We start from the raw sequence: 6,771 nt of genomic DNA on the forward strand, positions 1-6,771 counted from the left end.
TTTTCTTGTCTTTTATATAATAGAAGTCCTTTTTTTTTTTTTTTGTCAAGCCTGTGTTAGGTGAGTTCAACTTTCTGTTATAAACGATGAGAAGATTTTCATAAGAATAGGAATATGTTAAAGCCATTTCATTTCTAATAAAATCTCTGACAATATGGGGTTGCCTATGTCCTAATTTAATTATTAATAGCACCCTGGCTTAATCTCAACATTCTCCTATTTTAAATGATAAATTATATGTTTACCTTGTTTGTAGACTAAATGAAGACCAGTTTTCAACAGAGTGTCACAGAAGGAATTTTACCCATATTAGCTAGCATTCATGAACTAGCAGATTCATGTGGTCTAATAATCCACCCTGTGCTGTTATACCACAAACTGTTGAAAGGCCAAACTCTTACAGTTCCAGTAATTGGAACTAAGGCTGAATGCAATTAATTCTATAGGTTTGAGCTGTTACATTTGAGTCTCCTAAAATTATATCATACAGTTGGAGTATTAGGAAGGCTTGCTTGCAAAATGAAAGCAACAGTAGGTATTAATAACACCTAGACACTTGGTTTGTATCCATCATTCATATGACAAGCCAGGGCCTTCTTGACCCACATTGTTCTCAATAAAAGATTCATGCACTTCTTACACATATGAATTTCTGATTAGCTGGTCTCCTACTGATATAATTGAGATACTTCTTGCTAAAAAACATGATTTCTTACAACCTCTAGCTTCATTTCTACCTACCTCTACCCTCATGGGTTATGACATATGTTTTTTACTTTTGCTGGTTAAAATTTCATTCTTCACAATTTGTATTCTGGCCTAAACATTGGTAGTATTAACAGCATAAGATAATATCCACTATAAGAAAAAGTAGGAGGAAATACAATAGGTTTACCATGGTTTAGCCCAAATCACTGAAATGGAAATACCTAATAAAAGTGAATAGAATATTTAGCTAACTTCCTATGAAAACAGGTAACAGTGACTTCCCCATTCAAGGACTTCCTGAGGGCGACTAAATGAACAAAGGCTTAGCTTCCACAATCCCAACAGAGCCAACTCTATAGCAATGGTTCAGTTACATTTCCTCTAACAGACCCACTCATAAAATCTTCTAAATGAAATTAGTTAATTTTAAATAACGAATCACTTTATAATAATTATTTCTACATGGCTATTCACTATAAATAAGCTAGACCTTTAACTCAGGGCATCACTGAAATATAGCAGGCATGTTACTCTGTAGAAATATACTAGAGTGATATGCTACATCCGTTGACCTTTCCAAATAATCTTGCAATGTGAACAAAAGGCAATGTTAATTTCCTCAAGAGTAAGAGCTGATGCAGTTGTCAAAGATAAAAGAAAAAGGACACAATAGCAGCAAACTTCAAATGTGCTCTGGATACTTAAATGATAGCAAAGGAGATCCGTGACCTCAAGAATGACAACATACTAAAGTGGGATTTAGAGGTCCCTGAGTATAATGTATTCACCGACACTTCTTATTTCAAATGGACAAGCAATGGAGAATTAATGCCCTGTGGAACTCATGGCTATGCATCGAAATCCACCAAGTTACCAAGACTTATGGGCCTTCCAAACAACCCAGGTGAAGGTGGCACTCTTTACAGTGTGCCTGACCAGCAGAATACAGATTTGATTTTTCAACCCTTGAGAAAAATACAAAGCAGTCACTTTGAGCTAAGACTCCAAATTACAGCTGTGGTTCAGCTTAGATTCCTTTTGTAGAATAAAACTTGCTGACTAAGGCCATAAGATTTGATTTATCTTTTCCTTTTAATGGTGTTTATCAGAATAGAATTGGTCTCTTGTTACCACTCTGAATACATTGGGCTTTGCTGGATACCTAGCTCAGTACATTTATTCTAACCTCATTGTGGCTATCAGGAAATAAATTTGCTAATTAATAGTAGAAAACAAAGAATAAACAGAGAGAGTAAGTGCAAAAGGATAATATTCTTTAGGAATGATATCAACTATATTTCAGATAACTCCCTTGGCCAAATAACACACAAAACAAAGCATACAGGGGCTTTCAGCCATGAAGAAGCAGAGAAAAGGGAAAAACAGCAGATTGAATATAGAAATAATTTGTCATCTCAAAAGACTTCCAAAGTGCAATAAAAGACTATTTGGAATCTAATTGAAATGATTCTGGGAATGAAATGACATCAGTGTTTGGTGAAAGCACATTAGAAAAATAGTTGCTTGAGTGAAAAACTAACGGAGCCCTCAGTTTGGCCTAATGGTGCATGGGGAAAGGCACCTTCCAGGGTCGCCCACTTCAGCGCCACCACAAATCAACATGATGGAACATCAGCATGATGAAGACACTAGGCAGGTCTCTGGATAGTGTGTGTCAGTGAGGCCCCTTCTGACTTTGACTGGAAGTACTTGTGAAAAGAAAAATAAGAAATTAAAAACTCGCTACAAGAATCCCGTTTCAGGCTCCCCTGAGGATGAATAGCATTGCTCCTTCCCCTACAGAAGTAGTACGGTACACTGTTAGCCCCTTGGAAATGGACGGGAAGGCCCAAACCCTGTATTTCTTTAAAATAATTCAGTTTAGTTTAACCGATATGAACTGAACATTACTAATTACTAGGCAGACACTGTATTTAGCACTGGGGCCCTGCAAGTCACACTTGTTTTCATAAAGTTACTGCTTACTGGGGATAAATTATACCACTACAATGTGGTTATACTAAATATATATATAATCCAAAATAATTTGCTCCAGCTGAAGAATTCTCACATGTGGAGCTGCTTAGGTGTGATGTTGGAGCATGGCTGTGAGTTCACCATGCAGGTAAGGCAGACAAGAGTATACACACCTGACTCTGAGAATGAAGTAATTCAGAGAGAATATCCAGAGCTGCGATTGCCCAGGAGCACTGAAGGGCATTATACCCCAAGTGTAAAGTTGCTGTCTAACTGTGGGTGCCCTTTCAAGTTTAGACCCTAAGCATTAACAGAGCCTTCCCAGTAAATCCCTTAAGAGTTGTCTATTTTTTTTCCAATTCCTCTCTTCACATTTTTTCTTGAATCTACTCTAAACAAGCGCTTAACTTCACCACTCCACGAAAATAGCTTTTGCCAAAGTCACCAATAATCTTTACGTTGCTGAACCTAAAGTCAATTTTTAATCTTTAAAAATGTTATCTATCAATGTTAATAAAATGTACCACATCCTCTTTCTGGAAACACTTTCATCCTTGGGCTTCTGAGATGCCAGTCTCTTGGCTTGCTTTATATTTCAAAGACCACTCCTTCAGTCCCCTTTGGGTTCCCCCTCAATTTTCTTGCACTTAAATGCTGGAGAGCCCCAGGACTCAGCCCTCAGAGCTCTCCTTTGCTCTACTCAAACTAACTTACTAGGATGTCTCACCCAGCTTCACACTTTTAAAAAGCATCTATATGCTGATGATTCCTGTGTGTACCTCTGGCCTAGGTCTCAACCATAAACTTCCAAGTTCACAAATCTCACTGCTTACTTAACATTTATACTTAGAAGTCTCAGGCTTATTATATCCCAAAAGAAACTTCTTACTTTTCCCCCAACCTGTTTCTACTCTAATCTTACCCATCTCGGTTAATAGTATCTCCATGTTTCCATTGTTTATGCCAGAAATCTTCACAATTCCTTCTCTTACATCTCACATTCAGTCCAACACCAAATCTCCTGCAAAATATATCCAGAATCTGACCTCTTCTCAGCATCTCTACTGCCAAAGTTTTGGTCCAAGACATAAACATCTCTCACTGAGAATATTGTAATAGCCTCTGTAAGGAATCTCCCTACGTCTATTCTTGTAATCAGAGTGATTGTTCAAAAACTTAAATCAGATCATGGCATTCTTCTGCTCAAATCCCTCAAAAGGCTTCCCACCCAAATCAAAGTAGAATCGACAGTTCACTCCCAACACTACTACACCTGAACTCACTCCCTGTCACTTTTCGCCCACTTCTTGTCTGATTAGCCTCAACCACACTGGCCTCCTTGCTAGTTCTTGAATATGCAGAACAGTTCCCACTTCAGAGCCTTTGTACTTTTCCCTCTGCTTCTAAAGCTCTTACCTCATGCAATGGCATGGCTAACTTTCTCTCCTTCTTAATACCTATTTAAATATCACCTTGCAGCCAGGTCTTCCATAACCACTTTTTATAGCATTCCCTATTTCCCTTTCCCTGCTTTTTCTAAATTGCACTTATTACCAGCCGTCAAATTATGTGTTTATGTGTGTATTTGTCTGTCTACTCCCACCAAAATATAAGTTCTGCGAAAGCCAAGATTTTCTCTCTTATGTTCACTGGTATACCTCCAGCTCTCAGAATGGTACCAGCTTTGTAGTAGGCACCCAATAAAAATTTATTGGCTGACTGCATGAATGAAGAGAAATAATGTCTAGCACCTTAGCACTCAGAAAGAAAGCCAATTCTTTAGAATGCCATTAAGACTACTACCTCCAGAGAGAAGGAGCTAGAGACCACTTAATTTCTTTCTTGCTTATACAAATAAAATACACACACACAAGAGGTGCTGAAATTCTTATAACTGAATACAGGTGTGATTATTTATAAGGTCCTCTTATAAACTTCATATAGTTGCTAGTTTAAGAATCTTAAGTATTGTTATATTTTGTTTATGGACTAGATTCATATTTAGACCTTATCTGACTAGTAGAGTTAAGATTCTGTTGCCTTTTGAGAAAATTTTACACTAACATTTTTTGAAGAACTTTGAGAGAAAACTAGGAAAGAAAATTTAGGATGTCCTTCTACTAGGAATTCCATCCTCGGTATATAACCTAGGAAAACCCATCCCATATGTACACAAGGAGAGTTGTATGCAAAATGTTTATTACAGCATTATTTATCATAGTGAGAAATTGAAAACAACCTAAATATCCATTAAAAGCAGAATGGATAAACTGGTATATCCAGACTGTAAAACACTAAGTAGCCTTTCAGAATTAGAGCCTTGTGTATCAACTTGGATAAATCTAAAAAGCATTGTTGAGCAAGTTTAGGATGTATATCATGTAAATACTACTTACATAAAGCTTAAACGTGTGCAAAACGGTACTATATAGAATTTATGGAGACAAGCAACATATTAAAAGGATAAAATGATAAATACTAAATTCAGTAGGGTGGCTACCTCTGGATAGGGAGAGGTGGAAGGAGGGGGATCAGAATCTTAACTGTACCTGCAATGACATTTCTTAACAAAGAAATATATCTGAAGTAAATGCGTCTAGGTTTTAAGATTGGACAAAGCTTGGTGGTGTTTTTCAGTATTCCTCTCTCTGCTTTCCTATGGGCTTGAAATATTTCACATTAGAAAATATTCTGTTCTTCAAAATGGGGAAACCAGATAAATAGTTCCCTTAACACAGTGCGATGTTAATGAAGCTCTATTATATTTATAATATAATTGTGCATTCCAGGTAGAGAAAACTGTATTTGCATAATTGTTTATTTTAGGTAACACTAGTAGTCAGAGTTAAATCATGAAGGACTTTATAAGTCATGCTAAGCAGTTGGAATTTTATCCGGTTGCCAACGGAAGGTCATTGAATTCTAAGCAAGAGAGTAACATGATTTGATTTACATTTTGGTGAGATCACTCTTGGGGAGCAATATGGGGAATGCAACAGAGGACTGACGTGAATGGAGGTAAGGCCAGATTGAAGGCTTTTATAATGATCCAGGAAAAAAATATAATGAAGTCCTGGACTAAGGTAATGGCATGGGGATGGAGAAAACCAAATGAATGTAAAAGTATTTGGTAAATAAAATCAGCAGGCCTCTGATGTGCAAAGTGCAGAAGGAAATCCAGAGTGCCTTTTAAGTTTCTAGCTTGTTATAATGAGTGGATGATGATTGCAACCACTTGGATAAAGAATTAGGGGAAAGTGCAGATTTGGGAGTGGCAGGAGAGACAAAGAGTTAATGCGTGTTGAATTCCAGCAGGCTGTGAGATGTCACTAGGGAGGACATCCAGAAAGCAGATAGATGAATAGGTCTGCAACTCTGGAAGAAAATTCGGAGCTAAAGGATTTGGTGTTCGTCCGTGATTAGTTGGCAGTTAAAACCATGGAAGTGAATGAGATCTGCCTGGAGAGTATGGAGACTGGAGGCTAAGGAGAGAAGAGAACCAAGGATGAAACTCTGGGACATATTGAAAAGGAGACACCAAAGAAGATCCCACAAAGAAGATGGAACAGGAACGGTGGAGATGTGGAGGAAGCATCCAGAGATCAGGAAAGGCAACTTCATGCCATTAAGCCTAAAAGCTTAAATCAGCACAATCCCTCTGCCCTCCCCTGTATAGAAATGATTAAGAACTGCCTCCTCCTCCTGAAGGCTAATTTCTCCACTTGGGCTTTGGATGACTTCAAAAGTGGCTATGGAAACCCCTGAAGAACACTGGATATAATGTCAGGAAAAATCTTAAAGGGAACAATTTCCAGATCCTTAAATTCCATATGACCCTCTGAAACTGACCTGCCTGAGAATACACTTTGGGTCCAAGCATTAGAAAAATTCTTTTCCACCTCCCCTAAACAATCTCTTTCTTCGCAAAAGAGAGGCATTCATCTCATGCATTCTTCATTGTACTTGGATACATTTCTCTAGTGTATTAAATAACCTGCAAAGGGCCAAAGAAACATTTCAAGATTTTAGTCTCAGCAAAGCCTTCCTGAATGAGTTAAGCACCTGAAACACATAGTGGGCCTCATG

Source organism: Pteropus alecto, unplaced genomic scaffold, assembly GCF_000325575.1.
Source record: "Pteropus alecto unplaced genomic scaffold, ASM32557v1 scaffold7, whole genome shotgun sequence".
Taxonomy (NCBI): Eukaryota; Metazoa; Chordata; class Mammalia; order Chiroptera; family Pteropodidae; genus Pteropus; species Pteropus alecto.